At 39.8% G+C, this 27,890-nt stretch overlaps 1 protein-coding gene across 1 annotated transcript in view; it reads left to right on the forward strand.

Moving 5' to 3' along the window:
* Window positions 1-27,890, forward strand: part of MAP3K15 (mitogen-activated protein kinase kinase kinase 15) — a 1,833,462-nt gene that overhangs the window by 1,286,465 nt on the left and 519,107 nt on the right. The window lies entirely within an intron of this gene.

Consider the following 27,890-nt stretch of genomic DNA (forward strand, 5'->3'; position numbering starts at 1 on the left):
GGGCCGGAAGAGAGTAGTTCTCCCTCGGCGTTCGAGGTAGTGGAGAGGGAACTGTTGAGGTCTTCCAGGTCCCCGACTCGGGTTTTGGATCCCTCCACCCCCCCCCACTGCATACGGGCCTAACTTCCATCATCCTTCCATCGGGACAGCCTGCTCAGACCCTCCAGTTGGTTCCCTCGGAGGAACAAGAGGCCGTTGACGAGCCCTCTTCTGATAGTCCCACAGAGGAGGTGCCTCGTAAACGGATGTGTAAAAGGAGGCACATAGACTCCCCCGAGTCCGTCACCACAGATACGGGCTTAGAGTAAAGGGAAGGTTCCCCAAGGTCACCCCCCCCCCCGAGGATGTCTCCTTTGGAGACATCATGGAAATGTTGCATATTAGGGGGGGGTGGTCTGCCCAAAAACCTTCCTCGGATGAGTCCGTATTTCTGGAGGCGTTTGAAGCGGGCCCATCTACCTCCTGGGTGTCCCCACCGCCAGATCCCCTGGTAGATCTCCTGACTACCAGGGCTTGGCAGGAACCCGACACCGTGGAGCCTATCCCACATCGACTGGATAAAATCCTTAGCCCCCCTTCAGACAGGCAGGTTTGGGCCAAAGGGTCTCCAGTTGATGCCATGTTGGTGGCTGCTGCCACTAAAAGAGAGCTCTCCCAGGAGAGCTCCACGGTACACCCACCGGACAAGGAGTCCCGGGCGCTGGACCGTATAGGGAAGCGGACCTTTGCTTCAGCAACCTTCTTCGTGAGGGCGCTGAATTATATGGCGCATATCATCAGGCTGCAACGGGATTTGATCAAGGAATACACTGCAGCCCCTCCTGAGTCCATGTCGGTCGAGGACAAAACCGTGTTCTCGACACGCATGGCCACTCTCAAGTCCATTTCAAATATGTCCATGCGGCTACTGTCTTATGCTACGGAGGGAGCCGCAAGGGCCAGCGGAGCAGGTGTTGTCTTGAGACTTCACGCCTGACTCCGTCTTTGTAATTTTGCAGAACCTTTCAAGGCGTCCTTCACGAACGCACCCTTTGACGTTTCTTCGCTTTTTGGCAAGACCGTACGCGATATACTAGTCCAAAGTGAGAAGGATGGGAAGATGCTGTCTGCCGTCGGAGTCCGCTTCTCGAGCCCCCAACGTTCCTTCTCAAGGAATCAGAGGGGGCAAAAGAAGCTGTGGTTCCGCAAGTCTCAGCAATCCTATCCAGCTTCGGACTCCGCACCCTCCAGAGGCAGAGGAGGGCAGGGTGGATGCCGGCCCAGAGGCAGAGGGGGACCGCGTAACTTCAGGTCTAGGGAGCCCTTTTCCGAGAGACCCGCGCAACAGCCCTGAGGGCTTACCCGACTGTCCTGCTCTGGAGACAGTCGGGGGGCATTTAACGAAGCACCCGTCAATGTGGGAGTCCATCACGAACGATCGATGGGTGCTCCGAATTATATCCAGAGGCTACAAAATTCCCTTCCTATTTTGTCCTCCCTCAGGTGGTCGCCTCCCCAATGTCCCACCCAATCAAAGAGAGGTGGCGACCGTAGAGATTTCAAATTTGTTAGAAAAAAGAGCCATCCAGCGGGTCCCCCCAGACCAATCCGGATTGGGCTACTACTCAAGGTTCTTTTTAGTGCCAAAAAAGACGGGGGACCTCAGGCCCATTCTAGACTTGTCTGCCCTGAACATGTTTGTTCCCAAAGAAAAATTCTGGATGGTCACTCTACAATCTTTTCTCCCCTTAATGCAGGAGAACGACTGGATGTGCTCTATAGACCTCAAGAACGCGTACTACCACATTCTAATGGACAGACGGTCCAGGAGGTTCCTCCACTTCCGGCTAGGGGCCAGTCATTACCAGTTCAGGGTCCTTCCGTTCGGACTCACCTCAGCCCCCCCAGGGTGTTCACCAAAGTCATGGCAGTGGTTGCAGCCCACCTGAGGCTTCAGGGCATAAGGGTCTTTCCGTACCTAGACGACTGGCTCCTCACAGCAACCAACAGGCATCAACATTGTATCGTGAGAGACTATGTGCTGTCTCTTGCTGACAGCTTGGGCATCTCAGTCAACATACCAAAGTCTTTTCTTCATCCTGTGCAAGCATTAGATTTCATAGGAGCCGGGCTAGATTCCCAATCTTCTCGGGCCTTCTTGACCTCGGACAGGCTGTCCAGCCTCTCACTCCAAGTTTTGGATCTTCTTCGCACCAAGGCCCCACCGGCGGAGTTAGTCCTGAGGGCACTAGGCTCGATGGCAGCGGCTATCGGCCTCTGTCTCCATGCTCGCCTAAGGATGCGTATATTACAGTGGACACTCCAAGTTCAATGGTCACTGTTACTCCACCCATTGAACACTCCTATCCCCCTGAGCAGAGTTTGCATGGAATCCCTCCTGTGGTGGCTTCACTCCCCAGAACTCAGACAAGGGTGACCCTTTGTGATCCCCCCCACAGGTCATGTTAACCATGGATGCTTCTTGCCTAGGGTGGGGGGGGGGCATTGTTTGGGCAGAAATGTCCAAGGTACGTGGACCTCTTAAGAGACCGCTTTGCACATAAATGTTCTGGAGATGAGGGCGGTGCTTCTAGCGTTGCAGGCTCTCCAAGACCTTCTACCTCTAGAAACGATTGCAATACAGACGGACAATATGTCAGTGGTCTGGTATATAAACAAACAAGGGGGAACCAGATCCTACCCTCTTTGTCGAGAAGCCATGAGAGTTTGGGAATGGGCGATATCCACCAACCGCTTTCTGATAGCAATGCACATTCCGGGACGATCCAACATTCTGGCAGACAAATTGAGTCGAGTAATTCTCAGTCCTTACGAGTGGTCTCTCAGTCCAAAAATTGCGAAGGAAATATTCCGCAAGTGGGGTTGGCCACGCTGCGATCTCTTTGCTACTCCCCAAAACACAAAATGCAGCAAGTTCTTTGCAATTCTTCCCCCAGAAGGGGAGAGCCCCAGAGATGCTCTGATTCATGCTTGGCCTCCCGGTCTACTCTATGCTTACCCCCCGCTTCCGCTCATGGCGAAGTTCATTCAGAAAGCCGCACGGTTGGGGAGCAAAATTATCCTCATAGCCCCATTCTGGCCTCGTCAGGTCTGGTTTCCATACCTGCGGTCTCACAGTCTCTCCCCCCCCGCTTAATCCTGGATCCCAGTCCAGATCTGATATTGCACCCAACGGGGTGCCCAACACCGAACCTGGTCAACCTCAAGCTCGCGGCTTGGTTGATCCAGTTCCACTAATGGCAAGGACTCCCGGTATCTCGTCACCAGTGAAAACTATTCTGGTAGCGGCTCATAAACCGTCCACCAGGAAAATCTATAATAGTAAGTGGAAACGATTTTCTATCTGGGCTAACAGCCAAGGTCTCAACCCATTTACTGTTCCGATTCCTACAGTATTGGATTTTTTGTCCATGATTTTTTGAACAAGGGGCCAGTGCATCAACGGTCAAAGTACAGTTGGCAGCAATATCCCATTTTCATGTGGGAGACGGATTAGGATCTCTAGCATCTACAAAATTGTGTAAGACATTCTTGCATGGCGTTTTCCTTCTCAAGCCACCAGTGAAATCCGTGACTCCCCCTTGGGACTTAACTTTTGTTCTGCAAGCCTTAACGAAACCTCCGTTTGAACCTGCAGCTTCTGTATCCCTTAAATTTCTGTCCTGGAAAACAGCATTCTTGGTAGCCATAACTTCTGCTAAAAGGGTTTCAGAGCTCCAAGCTTTGTGCATGAAACCTCCCTATCTTATTTTCCACAATGACAGAGTGTCTCTCAGGACTAACCCATCTTTCTTACCAAAAGTGGCATCTGTGGCAAATATCAATCAGACTATCAACCTGCCAGTGTTTTTCAAAAATTTTCAAAATAAGGGAGAATACATGTTGCATACACTAGACATACATAGACAGTTATGTTTTTACCTGCACAGGACCAAAGATGTTCATAAGGCTGATCAACTCTTTGTGTCATTTGCTCCTTCATACATGGGAAAACCTATATCCAAAGTGACACTGGCTAATTGGATTTGTCAATGTATTTCTCAGGCTTATAAGGCATCGGGCAAAACAACCCCATTCAAAATCCGTGCACATTCCACAAGGTCCATCGCAACTTCTGCAGCCTTCTGGTCCAGGATGCCGTTGGACGACATATGTTCAGCAGCCACTTGGTCTTCTGCTCATATGTTTATTTCCCATTATAAGCTGGACATGATATCTAGAAGCAGGGCATCCTTTGGCACCGCAGTGCTTCGGAATATCCTCCCATAGACCACCCAGGTTTCTTTGTTTAGGTAGCTGGGGACTCTGTCCCACAGGTTGCAGAACAAATGAAGTAACTACTTCAGATTTAGAAGTTATGTACTCACCATAACATTCCATCTGAGTAGGTACTTCATTTGTCTGCAACCATCCCCCCCTGCCATCCCCCTAACCTGTATCGGGTTTCTAGGATCTTTATGATTCTTGAGAATATCTGAACCTGTTTATTACAGGTTTTTTTCAGGTGATACAGCAAAACCAATCTGAGGTAGTGTGGTGATGACAGGGGATTGTGGGTAGAGGGGAGGAGCTAGGAGCTCAGATCTTGAAGCTTGGAAAGCTGCCGGTCGGATCCGAGACCCACAGGTTGCAGACAAATGAAGTACCTACTCAGATGGAATGTTATGGTGAGTACATAACTTCTAATTTCATCACTTTCCTGTGAAGTTGGTGAACTAGTGGTTATTCTGCTGTATTTTTGTAAAAGTAATTATTTATTTAAGTTTGCATACCATACCTCTCAAATGACCATGATTTTTTAACATTAAGATTTTAAGTCTATCCCTCTTAATCCTTCTTAAAACTGGAGAAAAGGTGGTGAATTACCAATAAACAATGATGGTAATTAGCGTTAGAGACTTCTTTTAGTTCAGAAAATGTATATTAATTCATATTCTGTTATTCTCAAGTTAATAGCGCTACTATTTTAAAAGTATCCCTGATTGTCCGTGATTATTTCTGGATTTGTCCCTGATTCAGTTGAGATGTGTCCCTGACACAGATTGAGCTATGTATTTTTTCTAATGGTCTGGTTCAAAGCTTATGGAAACAGATGCAGTGGATGTATCACACTATATGGTCTGCAGAAAGGTTTTTACTTTTATAACTGCATAGCGAAGTGCTTTATGTCGTATATGAACTCTTCAGTCTTTTGCTGTGGTGGGTCCTACTTTTGAGTTTTTTTGGCACAGTGATGATATTGATGAAGGAAGAGAAATAACTGGAACGCTGTCATGTTGTAAGCACTCAAAAGCTAAGGCACTGTCAGTTCCCAATATGGGGCACGTGAGAAAGACATACTGTTGCTACACAGGATTAGCCCTGGACCTAATATCCATGATCCCAGGAGATTTATATCTGGCCATATGTAATAGCAGCTGCATTGCATGGGTACCACTCAATCATAATTTTAACAAGCCTATGCCTGGATGTTTTAGGTGGATTTATTCTAACATCATACCAAGCCTCTAAACTCTTCTCAGGCACTACTTTTTCTTCCCTTTTTCTTTATGTAACCACTACAGCATTACAACAAGTGAAAACTGGTCTAAATCTCACTATTCCTTCATTCCAGCTTTAGTATAAATACCTTGCCGGGAGTTTATTGTAAAAAATCTGTTGGTGAACTGAAACAACAAATACCAAACATAATACTGTTGAAATATTAAATAATTTTACAAAAACAATTGTGAAATAACCAGAACAACAGAAAGTAAACAACAGTAGTGCATAGACAAGTCCCCTTGCATTCCATGTAGGGAATGTGCCACCCATAACAGAAGCTACACAACCTGGCAGAACCGTAATTTGTAGTAGGAGCCTAATAACGCCATGATGATGTCTTATTTGAGAGCTGGGACACCTCAAATCATGATGATCTAGTTAACTCGTTCACTCCATTGAAGCACAGGAATTTTGAACTCTAACTTCCTTTTAACAGAATCAAATTATGTCCTCACATTTCAAACAAATGTTCATATCTCTGGAACCATAGGGGTTATGAAAGAAGTATAAATGGCAAACTCTTCACCACAAACTAATTCTATAATGGTAGTATTCCTTGGGTTCTAGGCCTTAAAATGAATTTTGTAAGTCACAGCAAACACAGTAACTATTATGTCTGTAATATTTTTTAAACTTACAATATGTCAACAACCACTCAAGTCAGACATATGCTGTCAGCCACATTTTATTCATCTAGCTGAGAGCTTTCATATGAGGCTTAAGACTTCTGTCTGTGTTACTTGGTTGTTGAGATATTTAGAAAAATGTGAATACTATATCTGTATAAATCAATATCATAAAAACAGTTAATATGTCTTTACCTACACTAGACAGAGGTCAAATATTAATAAAGTTGAGTTTGCCATTATGTAAGCTTTAAGATGAAATCTTATAAAACCTTGTACATAGCATGGTTTTGAAATTATTGATGCAAATATGAACAAGCAATATTTGATGCTTAGAGGCGTCAGTAGGAGTTAACTGCAGATTGACCTGGAGGCGTCACTTAGATGTAATAAGTTAAAGGACTGGTAGCCCTATCACAAGCAGTAACTTAATAGAGAACTAAAAAAAACTCTAGGCTTGTTGTCTTCCAGTTCTATGTTAACATAATTTACTGTTGGTCCAGTCCAATGTTAACAGCAATGAAAAGGGCCTTTGCAGAGGGTGTAGAGGGACTCATAGGTTCATAGATTAGTACTAGGCTAAGTGCCCTTGTGTATAAATAGGTGCCCTTGTGAGCCATTTTTTTAAGCCTAGCCAATTACCCCATGTGAGAATCAAACCCTGCACCTGCTGCTTGTAAGGTAAGCACCTTAACCATTCCACCAACCTCCCACCCATTCAACTGTGTTTCTGCAGTGGATCCTACGATCTTCAAATGGGAAGAAGCACTATACAAAGTAGCTATTAAAGAGAAAGGAGAAATATGGAAAAGTGTGTCCCAGAAGTCACAGTTAGAGATAGGTCAAATAAAATTAAAAGTGAAAACAATGGGAAATGTGTGTAAGCAGACTTCAAGCACAGAATTCAATAGTGGTGATAATGGAGAAAAGACACTGACAATGAGCACTGCTGAGTGTTTTGTCTGAACAAGAGATGAGGTGAGGTTCACAAACATTTTCAACAAAGCAGTAGGGCTAAAGTCTGTTGTAATTTACTGACTATGCTCTGTGATTCTATAAACTGCAGTAGCATCTCTGTGTAGATTGTTGCATTGATGTGCACAGGACATGATGCATTATGCATTACACTATAACACTGTGGCATGCTAATGTGTCCTGTTATAGTCCACAGGTCCTCATACTCTTTCACAGTGAGCTCTCTTAAATAGAATACTGCTTTAGCCTTTGCCTAGAGAGCACAAAAGTACTTTTGAAACTCCTGTACCAAAATCTCATATACATTACTGCACAGAAGAAAACTAATCCTCCTAAACACACACACAAGTATGAAATAATTCAGATATGACTTGTTCATTATTTATGTAGTATGCAGTTAGATAATGTATCCATTGATTATATCATTCTGCAGTTAACCTAATCCCATGTAAAGTTAATACTTTATTGTTAACTTTCTGTGTCAACATCATCTTTAGGTTTCTTCATAGTCCCCCCCTGTAATAAGATTGAGCCTTCCCACATAAGTTCACCTCACTGTTTGAGAACAACTGACTTGTTCATTTGTACACCATAGTTTTATGCTGTACAATATGGTGATGTGACCATACCTCTCAACCTCTAAGACTAAGAAATCTGGACAAAGCCATAAAAAGTGATACAAATAGGAAGAATTTTGAAATATTGCTCTTACAAACTTAGAAAGTTGATAGAATAACAAGTTTTGCATTAGCATGAATTTTCTGAAGTGTATGAAGTCTAAAACTCAAATGCCTGCCATTATTTTCTAAATTCATTCTTTAACGATTTGCCACTAATTTGCCAGAATGCCACAATTTTATGAAAAACGGACCAAAAATATAAGGCAAAAATCTGGACATTCTGTGAAAATCTGTACAGTTGAGAGGTATGGATGTGACCCTAGACAGGAAAGACACTCCCTAGCAGCAGTTTTAGAGTTCCAGATTTTTTTTCTTGTGCTATGTGCACTGTTGTCTGGTAATACCAAAATTGGAAAGGGAATTGGGGGCATATTCTCAAATAATAGGCATGCTTCAGATGTGGAAAATATTGTTTTTCAGTAGTACATCTTTGGCATCATGGGTAATATCTTCTGGATTACTCATATTCTTTATTAGATGGCTATGATTGTGCCCAGAATGACATGTAACTAAAAGTGGAGGCACTGTGGGAGAAAACAGACCAGTCAGAATGCAAATACTGTCTGCCTTGTAGCTGTGTCAAAGAATGTGATGCAAGTATTTTCCATATGTACAGTAACGTTACTAAAAAGTTCACTGCAGTTTAGAACTAATGAATAACATTCACTGACTTGACCCGATTAAGAAAAGTTCATCATAAAATAAATTCAAACAATAATTTTAAGTGAATCCCAAATTTTATAGATAGAGAGATGATAAAGAACCTAAGAAAGAATCCTGTGGATGTCTTTTATGGGGAAAATATGGTTTGGAGAATTTGGTGCCCACAATCCTTGGCAGCACTCTTTAAAACTGTGCTGCCCACACCATAGGTTTTAAGTTTATACAAGAGGAGCAGATGAGAAAAACTCAAAGGCTTTTTTAAGGCTTATGAATAGTACTGTAGTCAAACCCCATTTTCCATGTTATTAAAGGGAGATGAGAAGAGTCAAGTTACTATTCCCTTCCACAGAACACCCTTGCGAGTTGTGTTTCAGCGTAGAAGAGCAGGGCTGATCAGTGAACTGCCTAGACACAATGTTTTCATGGATTTTTTCCTCTGATTGCAGAAAAGGGGGACTGGCTACAAATTCAAAACAGGTGCAAGAAGTATTTGAGAAAAGAGGAATGCATGTAGAAAGCTTCCAAAAAGTGTGAATTTAACATCTGCTTCTACACAATGCATCACAGGCAAACGCGTGAAATAAAGTAGACATTCCTGCTGCATACCTTTGGGTATAACTTGCCACTATCATATCAAAAAATCAAGACTGACCATATTGCTGTAAAAAAATATACTAAATCATTTCTGTAGACATGTAAAAGAAAGTAAAATATTCAATTTTTTATATCCAATTGTTGCTTTTCACTGTTAACTGTCACATAACTTGCTAACAAGCACTTGTCAAACAAAGTCTATGCAGCTCAATGAACAGAGCAATGATTTATTTTTTTTTTCTTTTTACTAGTACATTAGTGTGGAGCAATTAATGTAGCATCTACTTGTTGTTTGCTGTTCATAACATATAAACATTCAACACCATGGTGGCATATGGTGCTTTTTCAGGCAATCTCCTACTCCCATGTCTGTCACCCCACTGTCCAATGCACTACAAAGTAGTACTACCAGTGCTCCTCAGTCCTACCTTTGGCATTGAAAAACATTTTATTTATTTTGGTGAGATATGTAAATTAAAAGCATACAAAGACCTGACGAGAAACATAATGAAGCAGAGACATCTGGTGGCTGAGAAACTGATGGATCTGACCAGGAAGGATGAGAGTAAGAAGACAGTGCTGGCTTGCTTTATTTTGGTATATGAAAGTGGTCTGGTGTGCTATGACAATGGCTGCCATGGCAACGGAAGTATAAAGGTATAGCATACAGGCAAGGAATGTGTGCCTGGTTCCATCATACAGTGATAATCAGTAGTTTTCATGAGATATGTGCATAATGCTATTGACAAAATAAGTTGTACCAGACCATCGTACAAGTGAGCTTACACATCAGCCACCCAGGGTGGGGGCTTAAGCCCTTACCAGAAAGACTTGACATTTGCCTAGATAATGATCTTCCATGATTGACTCTCCCTCTCTCTCTCTAAGAAGGAATGAGTGGGCTAATCAATAGTGGGACAGCTGATGGGTGGCAGGCAGTGGAGATTAAAAAAAAAAGTATAAGTGCCTTTTTTATTTTTGCTTTAGTTTAGGAGGTGAAAATCATAACCAAATTTAAATATTCATATACAGTAGAAAAATGTCCTTACCCCTGTAAACATATACCTGATTTCAGTCCATAAGAAGTGCATAGTCCAAGTCAAAGTTGATGGACATTCCAACATAATTAACATCAATCCTAAAATCAGACCATTTTAAGGTGGCTATCCTCAATTCCAAAACTGTAAACACTAAGTGAGCTGTGACAGAGCAAAGGGTACTGGAAAGGTATGACTGATCATAAAGCATAGTAGCTTTGGTATATATGTGAAATCTGTGAATGTGTTAATACTGCTAGAATAATATGGCACTTTAGATACAACCCCTTGTCTTCCTAAAGAAACAGAGGTATGTCAACAACAATATATACTTGACCTTGCTTGCTGCTACTTCTTTCGCAAACACAGTTCTCCTTCCTTTTAACTTTACACCATCGTTAAGCAAAATTTCAACTAAGACAATAACAGGCCATCCTTGTCGTACATATGGCAACAGTCCACTAAATGCAAGGACAATCATGAAAGTAAATCCTGTAGACTGGCCTTCAAGGGAAAATAGAGAATAAGTTGATTCCCTCTGGCAACTCCATTATCACTTCTGCAGTGATACAAGCCCCTATACCATGGAGTGTTTAAAAATGGGCATTTATTGTCCAAAGATGTACTTGGTTTGGGAGAACTGGACAGAAATGCTTAAGTGAGATATATGGCAACTCAAAAAATTCATCAGCTTGATACATGCCCTTGCTATGAATGACAGAATGGCAGCTGAGAAAAAGTAGAAAAAAATCAGAGTTGCAGGAGAGCCCAAGATGAACCCCGTAGTTTATTATAAAATGAAAATTAACATTAAAGTCAAATGGACCAATAGTTGTGGGTGTAGCCGTGCTTAGAAATGCTATAATATATACAAATGCATAGGTGCTAATGTTTTAGTGCAATATAATAAATGTGAGGTATAGCCGCTAACTGATTTTAATCATAAAAATACCAGCACTAGATTGATGGCATTTTTTTTTGAAACAGGTTTATAATAAAAAAATGGACATTCACTGTACAAAGATGTAGCTGATATGGGGAGACTGGATAGAAAAGTTTAAGTGGGAGATATACGAACCCAAACAATTCAGCCTGATACAAACACTTACTGTGAATGACAAAGTGTCAATTAAAAAAATAAAATAAATCAAACAAGGTTGCAAGAGAGCTAAAGATTGGCCCCACACTTAACTATAACATGCAGTGAGCTAACAGTGAAGTCAAATGGACCAGTGCATGACGGTATGAACCTGTTTGAAATGTTATAATGCATTTGAATACATAGGCACTAATGTTTTAGGACAATATAAAAGCCTTGAGGTATTAATGCTAACTGATTTGCATGATAAAAATTGTGGTACTAGTTTGATGAGAGTGAGATATATTGCTTTTCTTTGGAGACTGGTTTACAATAAAAATAAGAACAGAATGCATTCATCAATGGATGTTGGTTAACAGTTAATTCAGTTATTGACAGAGTGTACAGCACTTCCAAATGGCATGTAATGCTTTTTCTGAGTGACTGAACTGTGAAAAATAAAAAAAACAAAATGAACAGTTCAGGATGCTCAGTGTATTACATGCCCCCTCATTTTTTATAAATGTACAGTAACAGTTGTTTAGAGGGAACATTGACTGATGCAGTACGTAGTAAGGTGCAACACAAAGTTGAACTGAACAAAAAGCATCATCTTGTTTGTTTCCCCAGGGCTATAAAAACAATCCGGGGAGTATCACAAAAGAGAATACTAAATTAAGTACTGAGAAAGCTGAATGAAAAAAAGATGATGTTAGCTTGTATTTTTAAAGTAAAGTGAGAGTGCTACATGCTGTTGAACAAAACTGTTAAAATACACCTAATTTAGTGAAAACAAATTGGGATGAAAGAGATCAGTGTTATGTTTGGGGGTGGACAGTCAGTTAGATTTGTAAAATAAAGTTTTTTAGAGACCCCCATCTTTGGAACTCTCCCTGTAAAGCTACATACTGTGTTTGTATTCCAAAATGCTATGCTGCACAGGGTCTATATTAGTACCTCGAAAATGCATTTCTTCGAACACCAAAATGTCAACACGTAAAAAGCAAAATCCGAAAACCACGAAAGGCCACTTCCACTAATTTTTTTCACAGGGAAAAAATTTGCTTGGCCGTTATCAGGAATTTGCCCTTTTATCCAATGTAGAGCGATCTTGGAGTTGGTATATTTAGTTAGGGGGTGTGGGGGGCTTATCCCCCCACATCGGCAGGTTTGGGGGCAAAGCCCCCCACTTGATTGGGGTTTGAAAGTTTATTTTGCTGTTGGTTGGTCAAGCAAATTTTTTACCTGTGAAAAAATTCACGGAACGTGGCCGTTCGTGCTTTTTGGCTTTTGCTGTTTACATGTTGATGTTTTGAAGAAATGCAGTTTTGAGGTACTAATATAGACCCGCTACACACTGTGGTCACAAAGCTCATGACTGCAAAGAAAATGTGCTGCATTATTTCAATTGTTATATGCTTGTTCTTCTGGAATTAAATCCTACAATGTGCTGCACTTCCTGAGTTTGTTAATATGCTTGCAGTGAAGCAGAATAAAAACTTTTTTTTTAATTACTGCTGTGACCAGGCCCACAAGCCAGCAGAAGACCGTAGGCAGCTGCCTAGGTCACCTATTGCTGGATCTGGCCTTTGATGTGGCTTGTGAAACAAAATAAGAAGAGTGTCATATATCCTGATGCCATGAAAATTGTGATTCCTTGTAAGAAAGTGGGAAGTACAGGCACATATACAGTAACCATAAAGGCCTTTTGCTACAGGGGAGACAGTACTACACTAGTCAATGAAAATGCAAAGCTGAGTTATTAGCTAGAATGGACTAAATTAAATAGTAGAAAAAACTGAATCAGAATTAATACCAGCAGATTCACAAACATTTTCTGCTATCCAAGACCTGGAGAGACCTAGGGAGAGGTTAAGCCATGGAAACTGGCAATGAAAGCAAGATACAGAGGGCATGTGATAATAGACATCATACCTTAGATGACTGCAGCAATGAGGTTCATGAATTTCCTGAGATGACTAAACATGTGACATTGTAACCTAATGAATCTGAATTCCAGATGACCAACCAAAAGAATGAGTTATACTAGGTGCATTTTCTATAGCAGAGGATACCACAAGTGCAGACAGTGTTCAAAGAGACATTAACCGATACCACTCATATGTTAACGGTGGAAAATCCATTTTTATCTGAGAAAGATGAAGTCAGTGAATATATTATTCAACCATTATAACTGCATGAAATCTTTCACAAATTTCAGAGTGAATATTCACGGTCATTCCATCTGTTGCCAGAAGCCGAAATCAAGGAAATTAGCAAGGAGAAAATCCTTGGCCTCTAATATAAAAGAAGTACATAGATGACTTAAATAATTACTTTATGTTTGAAGCTTTACTGGAAGTAATCATAAGAATCACAAGAACTTGGAAGAACAAATGAGGGACATGTTAATAAAAAGAATCAAGAGTTGGGACCAAAGTTAGGGAACATAGACAGAATTTGTCATACTCCCTTCAATAAAACATATTTTTAAAATGGAGAATGAAGAAGTAATCAAACTGGTGAAGCAGAAAAGGAATGGAAAGGAGGAGAACGCTCAGTAGCTGTCTCATCTCTAGAAGGAATATGGAATGACTAAAAAGGAGAAAGCTGCTAATTTAGATTGCTTTGAGGCATCAAAGTGAGAGAAGGAAAATGAAATGCATTAATCAAGCACATGTTGACAGAAGGGCTGGATGCTAAGAATGCCATTGCCATGCTTAAGCAGGAGGATGGTGCCCCTTACGGTGAAGATGACCCTGCAGGTATCCAGAGAAATGAATTTTTCTCTAATGGGCTTATAACAGACTTGCCTAGATGTAGCCTACAACATCCCTGAAGGCCATATACACAGTAAAGCCATCATCTGATGTGGCAGAAAGGGACAATTAGGTGAATACTCCAAGCAAAATGGTAGGTTGTCTTTTTTAGGTAAAAACTGGGAAACCATTATATGTAGATGCAAAAGGAAAATCTATGCCCACTAAATCTAAAATGTTTTGCCTGTTATCAATTTGGACATTTCCCCAGAAACGTTTGGTTGGGTTCTGGATGACAGACTGATTGATGTAGACATTCTCTCTGAGCACATCTGGGAGCACCAAAGGGTCCTGGTCAATAAAAGAGCCCCTTGCTTGGGATCAGTGAGTATTTCAGGGATGGCCTTGGCCAATAGGATAGCTCAGCCTTCAACCCCTGTATCTGGGAAGGAGGTTAATGTAACACGGACTTTTTATTTGAGTTGGGTAAAAGGATATGTGAGATAAACCTTATGAACGGGTTAATTCTCCAACCATTCCTGAAGTATGTGTAGCTGTCCCACCTACCCACAACGTAAAGGAGAAAAGCACTCCAGAGAGACGGTACACTGAGACTTGGGGCCTAAGAGAGAAAGGTTCAACCTGGAAGTTAAAACAAACTCAGGAGAGTTCACTTAGAAAGGCGGAAGTAAAGACTGAGAGAAATGGAGAAGGTCACACTGAGTTTATTGTTGCTGTGAAAACTAGTGAACTGTAGGTGCTAGCTTACTGAAAGGCGAGATCTGAATTTTGGATGAAGAGTATTAGAAATCAGAGAAATGTAGTTAGCGCATCTTCTTGGACTGAAATTTGGAACGCAATGCTGCCAAATAGAAATGTACAATCCTTGTATATAATTAGTACTGTGTAGATTTTTGTCCTGTAAGAAGTCAGTCTATAGTCTGCTGACGAAAGTGTGCTTATGTTGACTATGTTTCTGGTGTATAAATGTGTATTTAATGAAATGTGAAAACTACTGGAGTAGGGTTATAGTGAGCTGTAATTGTGTGTGTCTGTGTGTATGTATGTGTGCAAGTACCTGTGTACGTCTGTATGTATTTTCCATCAAAAATCCATGCAGATACATTCCTTAAGAGAAACGTTTTGAAAGGGGGAAGCAGTCTGTTTGTAATAAGAGCTGAAATGCGAACTGATCTTGTGTGATATTTTATTAAAGTCATTATATTAGTACAGTTTCACAAAATACTTAAGTTTATGCCATTGGAATTTGGAAACCTGAAAACTTCCAGTAGATATTCCTTATAATAAACATCTTATACATTTTCTCTTATAAGATGTGTTATTATTGTTGTCTTCCAGGCAGTAATAAGTAACTATGCACCAACAACCTGGATTACTAACCAGGATATAATAAATTAAGTTTGGAGTTACAGGTGAATTAGATGCTTGACTACCTCTTGTATGAGCCCCTATCCACTGGCAGAGCAGTCTTGGTCAGCCTGTAAATGCTGTTGACTCAGGAACTTCCTGTTCCCTAACTTAGAATGAGGGCATTGTGATTTGTTATCTAAGGATCTTCAAGCATTTGATAGGTACAGTGCCCCAGATAACTGATGTCTTACAAGTGATGCATGATGGTTGAAATTTATTGATCTATGGTTCCCAAGTGATGGACAGCAGAGCAGACTCTAGGTTGTGCTGTTGGGGAAGAGTAATGTGGACCAACCACTTTCGGCATCATTTGTACAGTGCTGTATCCTCTAGATAGGAGAATATGGACAGCAAACAGGTGGTGCATCCCATCTGGGCTAGCTACTCTGTGGTGTAAAAATGGATCTAGCTGACTTGGCCACGTCAACTTATTTATTTATTTTTATTTAACATTTGTTAACCGGGAAAGTCCGACTTGGAACAAAGCCAATTTTCAGCAGAGTCCTGGGGAGAAATGCTCCAGATGTATGTCTTAGTAATGTGGGAGGAAACCGAAGCACCCGGAGGAAACCCACACGAATGCAGGGAGGACATACAAACTCCACACAGAAGACACCCCAGCCGAGAATTGAACTGGAGAACCTCTTGCTGTGAGGCGACAACACTACCACTGCACCACTGCGCCGTCCATTGTCAAGAGACAATGTGTATTAGCTGTTGCTAAATGGATCAAGTACATGGCCTATTCTGACCTGTGCCAGGAACCCATGCTAATAGTAGAGGGTGTCTATACACACCTACTGGTCAGCATGACCCTGAGTCAGTAAGGTATTGGTTAACCAGTGTCCAGTTTTCCAGACTGGTTTACCTGCAATAGCTCTGTTGAGGGAATGCTGGATATAAAACCAGTCAACCTATAAAAAATGAACTAAGGATTGTTGCAGTTAATACAGATTCACTGATAGAATATAACTTGGAAGTGGATGACTTAAGGTCGGGAGGAGACTAGATATCCTGTATGTTCAGGAGACAAGGAAGAAGAGAAGCACAGCAAGGTTTCTTGGTATGGGAGCCACTGTCTACTACTTGTGGAGGATAAACTATAAATGGCCTGGGAATTGCAGTTAGAAGTAATGAGGGATGCTATCAGAATAAGTGACAGACTTGTGGTAATGAGACTGAAGTGTAAGGATAGCACAGTCTTCATGGGCACAGCCTCTGTTCCCAGGCTATGGTGAAAAAAAGAGGGCATTCTGGCAGCTTTATCAGAAACTCCTCAGTTCAATAAAACAAGACAAGGTGAGCTGATCTTGATAATGAGGGATTTGAATGTGGTTAAGGAAAACAGGTGGTAGAATGTAGAAATCCAGGAAGTTGTCCAAAGAAAGGAGGAGTGCATGAAGAAGTGGGGGACTAAAAAGATGGACCAGATTAAGAAGGGCTACTACTTGGCTAACAAAGGAGTAAGAGAACAGTTACAATGGCAAACGGCTACACTTTAGAGAATCTCTACCGCATAGTGGAAATTGAGTCAGTAGATAGCCCAAAAAGACAATGACAGAAAGATAAAAAGACAGTTGGTTTAAGCCAGTCATTAGTAATTCCAGCAGTAGTCTGCTGTCCTGTCCATGGACATCAAGAGCAGTTGGAAGGAGTACTTCAAAAAAAACTTCTGAGTGAGGGCAATCCTACAGGAGCTGTACGTCTGCATCCACAGCCCATGATGAAAGAGGCAGGATAACTCACCTTAAACCAAGTAAAAAATGTACGATGGAAAATGAAATCAGAGGAAGGGACACACTCTAATGAAGTCAAGGCAGATATGAACAATATGTTGACTGCATTAGGAGAGAAATGGTTCCGAGGGGCGGGGTACTGATTGCAGTATGGAGAGTGAGACATATCCTAAATTACTGAAGAATGGCATTCTAGTCCCACTGTACAAGAGCAAAAGGATCTTTACAACTGTGAACAATACTAAGATATACTTCTGTCACACTGAATGAGTGCTGGAGAGGGTGACTGGTAAATGAATATGCAGAGTAAAAGAAAGTAAGATAGGAGATGAGCAGCTTGGATTAAGATATGAGCCCAGTGCAGCCAGTCTAATGTTTGCAATGAGAGATGCAGTCAAGAAGCAACCTGGAGATGAGGAGTAGTGTCTAAATATGCATTCCTAACTTTGAGAAAACATGTGACAAGGTCCCAAGAAAACTGGGTAGTCTTGCAATTTTTCAGTCAGAGAAACATTGGTAGAATTAGTGCAGGCAATGTATAAGTACCCATTGAGCAATTGTGAACAGTGTTCAGACTGAGTACACAGTAGGAATGAGTGTGTATCTGAGTTCACTTCTGAGCCCACCCCTGTTCCTACTGGTGATGAACTATATGAGCAAACAGACAAGAGGGGACAGAGCAGTAAAGCTGCTATATGCAGACAATGTGGCATTACAAACACAGTCTGAATAGAAACTTCAGCAAATGATTGTGGAATGAATACAAAACTGAAGGCAAGTGGGATAAAACTGACTACAGACAAGGCAGTGGTCACGACAACAAGTGAGGAAAACCAGAAGTTGAAAATTACGATAGAAGGAAAAAAATGGTGAAATGGGTTATGACCTTCTGATATCTTGGAGGTGTGTTTGAGGAGAAGGGAAGTGCAAATGAGAAAGTTATAGCATGAATTAGATGCTCTACAGTTAAGAGTACAATGTTAGGGATAATGTGTGACAGAAGAATGCTAAAGAAGCTTAAATGCTGTTCAAACAGTGGTGTGACCTGTGTTTTTTATATGGGTTAGAGACCTGGGTAGAGAAGGCAGAGCCACTGAGGAAACATGAGGTGATGGAGATGAAGTGCTTGAGATCGGCAGTATGATGCACACTGTGGGAGAGACAAAAAGGCATCAGAGCAGAACTGGAGCACCAAATGCAGAACAGGTCAGGAAGAAAAGATTACAGTGGTTCAATCACATGTGTAGGAAAGCAAGAGATGTTTATTAATAGTTTATAGTATGTGAGTTTTTCAGTAATTCATTTCAGAGACTGAAGTGAGTCTATCTCCCTACCATAGTGTGTGTCTCTATGAGTGTGTGCACGTGGGTGTGTTTGTGTTTTCAGCAGTCATATCCAGTTGTGCCAGCTCTTAGGTCCACTTGCTCCAATTAAATGAAGACACATTTATTCAGATATGACTGGCAAATAAATTATATATCAAAATCATAAATATTCTTTGTTGTTAACGCAAACAGTGTATTTTTGTCTCAAAAACTTAAGCTTTTAAGCATCAGAAGTGTTTGGCTGCAGAAAAAAACACTAAAATTGTTAAATGATACAAAAAGCTGTTGTTTAGCATTTAAAACTAAAGGCACACAGTAAAGTATATTGATAGTTACCCAGATATATGTCTCAGAAAATGTTACTACACACCTTCACATTCATACGCACACTAACATGTACCCCCACCATACAACTACTTCCATAGGAGTGAATGGGTGGTCACTTATCTTTTGGTGGTATTTATTTTTTCCTTCAACAGTGAAAATTTACGCAGCCAAGTGATTCACTGAATCACTGGGTATCGTAAATCTGGAAGCCCTGGCATTTCTAGGGAGCAGTGCATGGCTAATTAGCATAAGCATTAGCTACGCATTAGCATGCCCCTCTGCCAGCAATACTGCCCATCATTTTGAGGCTCCTCCTAGCAGAAATCTCCGGCAGTAGGGCAGTCTAAGAATAGGAAAGGCTTACCACAAGTGGGAAAAAGAGGGTTAAGGGTTCCTACTCGCTGTAAACCTTTCTGAATCCCAGGGAATATTTATTTTCTTAAATTTTATGTTTTTAGTTGATTTGCTTAAACAGAATACAAAATAATACAGAGAACTGTGAATTGGCCCACTAAGATTCATTATGCAGTTGTTCCATCTGTAGCAAAAAAGCACAGTTTAAGTGCAGCTTATTAAGTGTCTATCCAAATATATTGCCCAGAAGATGTCAAACTGCATCATATATTTAATTTTTATTGTGACCACTTTGAGACTGCAATGGCAATTTGAATGTCAGGTTACAAAGTTCAACTTCTGCTTTACATAAAGTAAGGTCACATGAGCAGTGACACTAATTTACAGTTCTCAAAAAAAAAAATCCAGTTTCATGACACAAAATTAAAATCAGGGAATTGACTCTCATTGCTATGGTTTCATAATAAGTTTCTAGTTTTTTTGTCCTTTTATGTAAATGCAAAATTAAAATCTATTCCATGTGTAGAACTCCCAATAAAGTAAGATGATAGTAATTAATCACGATAAAAAATACGAGTTGTACTAAATGAGTGCTGTGGTCTGAAATGCCCAAGTCCATTAAAGTACCATTCGGGGTTTAATGGTACTTCTGCTGTAATAATGGAAATCGGTGTGCATGTGAATTTTTATTCACAAAGACAAATATGTTATATATAAAAAATATTTCTGTGTTGAGTTGGTGTAATACAGGAGCTTAAATAGCATGCCAGTCTATTTTCTGCCTCTTGAGTTCTCTATGAAAAGACAATGAGAAATGTGAATTGTACAAACCTTCAAGGTAATGTTTTTTCTTAAGCTTTGCATGCAGGAACATCAGGTAAACACATCACACAGCTGAATACCCCAGTATCTTTGTCTAAAAATGTCCCTAAAAAATGTTAAGCAGTTTTAAAGAGTTGGGCCTTTATAGGTTGACCAAAAGCATATGATGTGGCTATTAGAAGTTGACAAACTGCAAGTTCCAAAGCTTACAGAAGTGTTGTACCCCTTCGCATTTGTTTCAGGATATAACTATTAATGTCGTCAAATGTAAATTGTATTGCTATAACATCACACCTGAAATTTGTCGCCAAAAGTGATTTTTCAAGTACTTTACATGTTATTGCAGGAAGAATTACATTAAAAATTAAAATGTTCACACAACATTCGAGTTGCAACTTTTGCAGCAGTGTAGACCTTGAATTATAACCTAAGTATGTTTTGACGCACAACCCAAGTATGTTTCAAGTTGAATGTCCCATTATCTTTCCCTAAGGGATTCTGTAGAAAATATTAGACACTCTTAGAGATATTGGCCTTCATATGTGAAGGAGAATAAAAGCAGGCCATAATGTCTGGTAATGTGGCAGCAACTTTTGAAAAATGGTCAGCTGTTAATGGCATTAACAGTATGACAGGATAAGAAGGCAGCGGTGCTAACACTGAAGTCACAGTACTGAAATCAGCCTAGACAAGAAATTAGAAAGCAAGTAGGTTAAATAAGCAATTTGCTGCTTGATTTTGAAAATTATACCATCGGGGAGTTGATCTTTTGAGAGTCGTAGTGGAACCACTGAAAGATATGTGAGCAATGCCAGTAGGATGGCAAGGCAGGAACAAAGGCAATGATGTTTTAGAGCCTTTGACTTTATTTCTGGAATACGTATAAAATGTAGCCATGAAGATTGTTTGGCTTGCTGGGTGACTAGAATGTTTTCCTTCATTTTCCTGTGCCTGTAGTACCTAGTTCATGATTATTAAAGTCACATGCAACAAATGTAACCACCATTTTGTTTACCAGCACTTTATTTCAAGTGAAAATGACCTGCAGGTATGGTAGCTGCATGTTCCAAATGTCCTCCGTACAATTCAAAAAAGCAAGAGCCAGCAAAACAGTGACAATGAGGTTTATTGTAAATACAATAAGGAGAACAAACAGAATGGTTTTGGCTAAATAGTTATTAAGCCTTCATCAGTGTATCAGTGCTTCATAACAAACATTCCCCTTAAATAATAGTTGGTCTACCTGGAGGTTAATTAAGGAAATTGCACTTGTATAAAAGTATTAAAAATATTCATTGAGTCCTGGAGGGAATAATGCCCCTAGTTTAACAATCCATTTTTTTCTCTTTGTTATTAAGTAGTTGATGCCAACCTGATTTATTGTTAGTGTTGCCCTGTATTTTATCTATAATGGTAAAGTGAAAATTGGCATTAGGGTGTTTCTCCGTGTGTTTGTATAATGCATTGCTGATTCTCTTGGTCCTAATATCGCTTAAATGCTCCGAAATACTGAACTTAAATGGTCTTGAGGTTTGGCCAACATAGAAGACAGAGCAGCTGCATGTGGCTATATAAATTAACCATTCTGATTGGCAATTGGCAAAAAAGTAATATTAAATATTTTGCCACTGTTCCTAGTGGAAAACTCCTTAGTTTTAGAAATACCTTTACAGTGTGTACAGTGGCCACATGTTAAACAGCCTTGTAAAGCCCTGCCCTCTATGGTTGTTTGTATGGAATGCATATCTGAGGTGTGTATACGTTTATAATGACTCGTTTGAGCCCAAGTTTTTACCTTTTCTGAAAGAAAAGTGACATGTCTCAGCTATAATGTCCCTCAGCCAGGTATCGGCTTGGAGAATATTCCAATGTCTACGTACAATGTTAGTAAGGGCATCTGTATTCCTCCCATATGTTGTAATAAGTCTTATGGGTGAGTTCTGCTTAGCCAATTTGTCCTTACATTGTAATAATGCAGACCTGTCATGTTCAGATGCCCAATGTTTGGCTCGATATATATCCCCTGTTTTGTAGCCTCCCTGCTTAAATCTCTCAACAAGATCTTGCTCATATATGGGATGGATATTAGCATCTGAACATATACTTTCGATTCTTAAAAACTGCGACTTTGGAATGTTTCTGCATATGTAATATGGATGATAGTTGGTGGTATGGAGTAAGGAGTTGAATTGGGGATGTTTTCTATAAATTTCAGTAGAAAGAGTATGGTCAGTATTCCATGTTACCATTACATCAAGAAATGTAATGCTATTGGTATCAAAAGAGACGGTAAACTCAATCCCCCACTTGTTGTTATTGAGGTATTCAACAAATTCCTGAAGGTAAATATTATCAGATGTCCATACCAACCAGCAATCATCCAAATATCTCCTCTATATGTTGATCTCTTCCAAATAGATGTTATGGGCATGATCATAAATAAGTTCTTCTTCAGTATAGACCATGAAGAGATCGGCATATATGGGGGCAAAGGAGGCTCCCACGGCAGTACCATTCAACTGTAGATAACATGTTTCCTGAAAGTAAAACACATTCTTGGTCAAAACATGTTTTGCTAAGAAAACCAGGAATGTATTAAAACCTGGTGGGTATAATTCGGCCTTTGATAGCCAATACTCAACAGCCTCCAAGCCCGCCCAGTGAGGGATACTAGTGTACAATGCAGAAACATCCAAAGTGCACATAAGCCACCCAGCCTCCAACAGCATGTCTGAAATGATCCTCAGGAATTCGGTGGTATCTTGTATTCTGGCTCTTACATTTGTAAATAAGGGCTTGAGGTGTACTGTCAAAAATTGGGAAAGGGGTTCCATAATGTAGCCTCTGCCAGAAACGATTGGTCTCCCTGGTGGATTTTGCAAATTTTTGTGAATTTTGGGTAAAAAATAGATATACCGATTAAAGGGATCCCTAACCGTTAGGTTATATAATGCATCATCTGTAATAATGCCCTCTTCCCTAGCATGTTACTTTTTTGGCTGTAGGTGAGTCTATGACATTCTGTGCATAGGACTCCAAACCAGAGGAAGATTCTTCCCATGATCCCTCACCACTAGAGGCCGTGGATTTTTTAAGTATTGATTGTGGCCTTTTTCTTTTAGTAACTTTCTTGTTGGAGGGTTCAAATCTAAGATTTTTGCTGTTTGCATATGGGTGACCTGCCTCATGATCTGAGGCATCCCTACGGAACTTCTTGTTTTTTTCTCCTTTAATTGCTGCTCCAACAATAAGAGGTCCTGGCTCAATTTCCTCAGACATTGATTGTATCCTTCATCACTTTCAAATTGGGTGATGTCATTACACATGGTCGTAATCTCAGAAATATTCTTAGCTATGGTTCTGTCATAGTATGAAGCTAATGTCCTGACAAAATCCATAGATGCCTTATGTTGTACTTCTGCCCATTGTTGTAAGATATGCACAGAATGTCACAGACTCACCTACAGCCAAAAAAAGTAACATGACTGCCCCTTTAGGGTCAAATCAAAGTGGGGGGTGGTAGGAAACACAGGGCCAGAAAGTATGGAACAATTACTCAGGTTAATGGTAAAGAAGTAGTATTGAATAATGTAATAAATATTTCCTCTGTTGATCTTTCATCCTCTTATGTCAAACTACTAAATAAAGGACTGAATTTTATACCTGGGTTCTTTGTTCCTGAAGACCTTTGCACAGGATGTATCATCCTTTTGTAGATGTCTTAACTTGAAACTCTTTTTCCATACAGCATCTGACTCACAACCACAGTCTGGATTTAAGTACTACAAGTCTAGCTTCAATCCACCCATGCATCCCACTGTTCTCATGTTCCAAAATTCGATCCTCAAAGATCTACACTTTAATTCTATGGAACATCAGATAAAATCCAATAATCTATCCAAGCATGAGATGGACATTTTGGTTTTGCTAGTTTTCATGTGTTGTGTGATGAAACCCAGCATTCATCTGCTTGAGTTGGTGGTAACTAGGGTGGATGTAAAAGATCCCACGGCACCTATCAAAAAGAGTTCCAATTTCTCCTAGTAGTATAAGTACCACTTTGGCTTTCCCCTGAAAATAGGCTATTAACCTAGTATGACAAACCTGGTCAACAAAGGATAAATAAATAAATTTATCTTTGAAGGTGGAGGGGGAGGCTATAGTGTTTTGTTTTCACTGAGTTGGAGCACTGTGTATGGCTTTACAATTAGATGAAATAGACTCTTATTATTTAATGTTTTTACTTTAGTATTTCAATAAAACATGAGGACATGTGAAGGAAAGCCCTGTTCCTGCTTAGAATGTGAATTTTTTAACATTATATCTCAATTAATTTTGAATAGAAATAAAACCTTAAACTGGGACATGATATGTGACTGCATTCACACACTTAAAATAAGAAGAAATGGTACCATTTTGAAGCCTGCTTTCACAAATTTAAATATGATCATGAATTCTCATATTTTTTCTTCAGTCTGTTTGAATCCCAAACTGCAGCTCAGGAAGCAACATCAAAAAGAATAGAAGGAAGGACGCATATAGATTAATCCTCAAAAATAATGTTAAAAGCATCAACAGTCACTCAAAACAAAAGTCCAAGGTGCCCAAGGAAGCAGGAAACAAGCACTTTTAAAAACACGATTTATTGCACGAAACCACATCACATAGAAATCCCAATACACATTAATGTTCATGAAATCTCAGCCTATACCTTTTTGTTTGGTTTACTTCATCAAATGTGGAGCATTACATAACGTTCCTAAAATCTCAGCTTATACATTTTCATTTGGTTTACTTCATCAGATGTGGACTGTTCCTTTTTAAAATCTTTCCTATTGTTACCAGACCTGTGAGCAGTGTCAGTGCAGCAGGTAGAGTACACTTGTCTTTGGTGCTGGAAGACCAGAAGGCTGTGAGTTCTTTTCCAACTCCAGGTGATCGGTGCTGACACTGCAGTACAGCAGTATGCAGTGCTGCACTCCTGACTGTGTTGTCCTAATGCGATATTAAACTGAAGTCCCACTTGCTTGAATCTCCTCTCAGAAAGACTAGGGGAAGTTCCCTGATGCCTAGCCAAAAAGTATGTAGATTAACTGTTATTTAGTGAAGTCTTTATTTTAGGTTTATTAGATTTTGCTCAGAATGATTCAGATGGGAGCCACTGCATATCTGAAATACTCCAAAGAATGTCCTGAGAGCTTGAGATTAAAAAAATAATAGCCACTAAAATTATAAGACAAGGTTTCTATATTTCATTACACTAACACAGTTGGTGATATTTTCCCAAATCGGCTTGTCGTCACCCCTTCCCCCATGATGCTTCTTTCCACTCACTGGTAATATAACCTATCCTGAAGTGCTACAGTCTCATGGTAGGCCCTATTTAACTAAGTGGTGAAATTGCAGGAGGGGAGGATAGGTCTAGTTGTACAATTAGCTCTGAAATTTTCCATCAGACACATTCCAGTGAAAGTGCTTTGATTAGCCATAAGGACCTCTGCGTATGGTAAATGTCTGTAAGATATGAACACCATATTGAAAGTCCCACTTAAATGCATTGAAGCCATGTACACTGTTAAATACATGTCCTGGCTCTTAGGTTTGTGTAGATGAGTTAATGTATGTGTGTGGGTCAATGAATGTGACACTGACATACCACTGGTAAAGAATCGTGGGTGTGAGAATGCAGCAGACTGTGGCTGTTTACATCAATGCAGTAAGACAGTTTATTCTAAAGTCTACAGACTGCTGAAGATTTTCTGTTCCTCAATATTATTTGAGGATAGTGCAGTAATCACTAAAGGGAATGAAGGGTCAAACAAACTTGGTCCAACCACGTATGCCAGGCACTGGGCATTGCAGTTTGATGGTTTTTTTTTGGGGGTAGGGGTGGGAAATGCCTTACTTTAGAAAGAAGGCATGACCTGTGTGGTTCTGGACTTCCAGAATGATTTGTTGACTCCTTGTATATTTCTAATGCGATGCTCAGTTTGTCGCTAGCAGATTGTGAAGTATTTTATGTTTCTAAAGGTTTTCAGTCAAGAGATTACTGGAGTAGCATTAGAGAATATTGTAATCCTTTTTTCTCCGAACATGTGTTAGCTTTCTTGATTATTAGAAAATATGATGCTGAACACTTTTTCTTTCACCCGTCGCTAAGATTTTAGTATGTCTCTGTTATGTATAATTTCTTGTTTTTGCACTTTGGTTTGTAAAAGAGCATGCAAAATTAGTTTTATATGAATCATACTTTTTATTGTAAAATATATGCATCTTCCTGGAACAAGCTGTGGGCAGCTAACGAATCAGTGTTACCCTTTAAATGTAGTAATCAGAATAAATTATAGCAGTTAGGCGTAATGCATTATTTAGCTCGATGTCCTTCAGCCTGTAAATAGAAAAGGTCAGCTGTAATTTCATTTGTATTTATTTTCAGTAATTGTAGTTGATATAAGTACAGAGTGGTTTGGGTGTCATTCATTCCTTAATGATATATCTGCAGAGATGGAATGATGTAATTTGATGCTGTCGGAGGATATTTAAACTGCAGTTACAAAAGTATTTGTCCTTTGCATATTTTCCTTACCATTTTTTTTTCAATTGGTATTGCTTTTAATTTCCTAAACCTTAACAAACTTGGCTTCTGGGTATCATATCCCATAATGCCTCCTACTTTTTCAAACTGGTTGCCACCACAATTAGAATGGCAGTCTGACAGTCAGAGTAATGGATAAAATATATCAGTCGTTGTTTGTTTTTAAACATATTAAAATCTAGATGTTTTGATCCCAGAGTGGTACTGCTCTGCTATTGTTACACTTCAGTATGTAACTTCACAATACGAGTAGGTCCACGGCAATCCTAAAAACTTTTAGAAGTCACTCTGTTATGTTTCTCTGACTTGCCTATGTTGAAGAATCTGTAAAAATGTAAGATGGGTACAGATTTAAATGTGTTTTTTCATATGTTCATACATTTGTTTTCTTTTTCTTTGCTTTTATTTATTTTATTAGGAACTTAGCAAGTAAAGTAATAAACTATAAATGTATAGAAATAGATGTGTGTGTTTTTGTGTGTGTGTGTGTGTGTGTGTGTGTGTGTGTGTGTGTGTGTGTGTGTGTATATATATATATATATATATATATATATATATATATATATATATATAAACTAACGAGTTAAATAATGAAATATACAAAATGTTTATGTTCATAAATCTCCATTTGTCCACAGAGGGTGGTCCCTCTCTTGCAGGCAGTAAACAATGGTCCTTTATTCAGCTACCTAATTACATCTTTTAGTGTCCTCATTTGTGTGTTATTTACACTTGTTTACTTTGCCTCTCCTCTATTGTGTAGATTATTCTAGTCTTTTTCTTCTCTTCTTCCACAGTAATGCATTTTTTCACTTATTCTGCATTCATCTCCTTTTCCAACTCCACTTCCCATCTTAGTCACCTACATGTTGCTCATTTTATTTTAACCCTTTCTAGTTTTCTGTAGTCACTGTCTACTTTTCTTCCACTGTTCCCTTTCTCTCCCTTCAGCATTTAAAAAAGTACTCACAAATTGACAGAATTTTCTGTAACACTTCAAGCCTGAGGTATGTGTATATATTTAATTGCCTTACTATGTGGCTTATATTATGAGTGCACTATATTGTACAGTGTGCTGAAACTGTGCCTTTAATGGTAAGTGTAGTTGTGGAGCTCAATCATTTTATTCAAATTGAGCAGCTGGTTGTTTAGTCTAAAACCACATCTGTGCTCATATCAAGGCCTGGAAACAATCCTACCACAATAACTCAATGACTGCTGGAGACTGGATCATATGGGACTGACGTACAAATGGTACCAGGAGGTAATAGGCAAGGAGAACTACTCATGGAATGAGTTTTCTCTTCCATAACTTCTCCTTTCTCATCTAGTTCATTGTCTGAA

Source organism: Protopterus annectens, chromosome 5.part0 (assembly GCF_019279795.1).
Source record: "Protopterus annectens isolate FY-2018-M chromosome 5.part0, PAN1.0, whole genome shotgun sequence".
Taxonomy (NCBI): Eukaryota; Metazoa; Chordata; order Ceratodontiformes; family Protopteridae; genus Protopterus; species Protopterus annectens.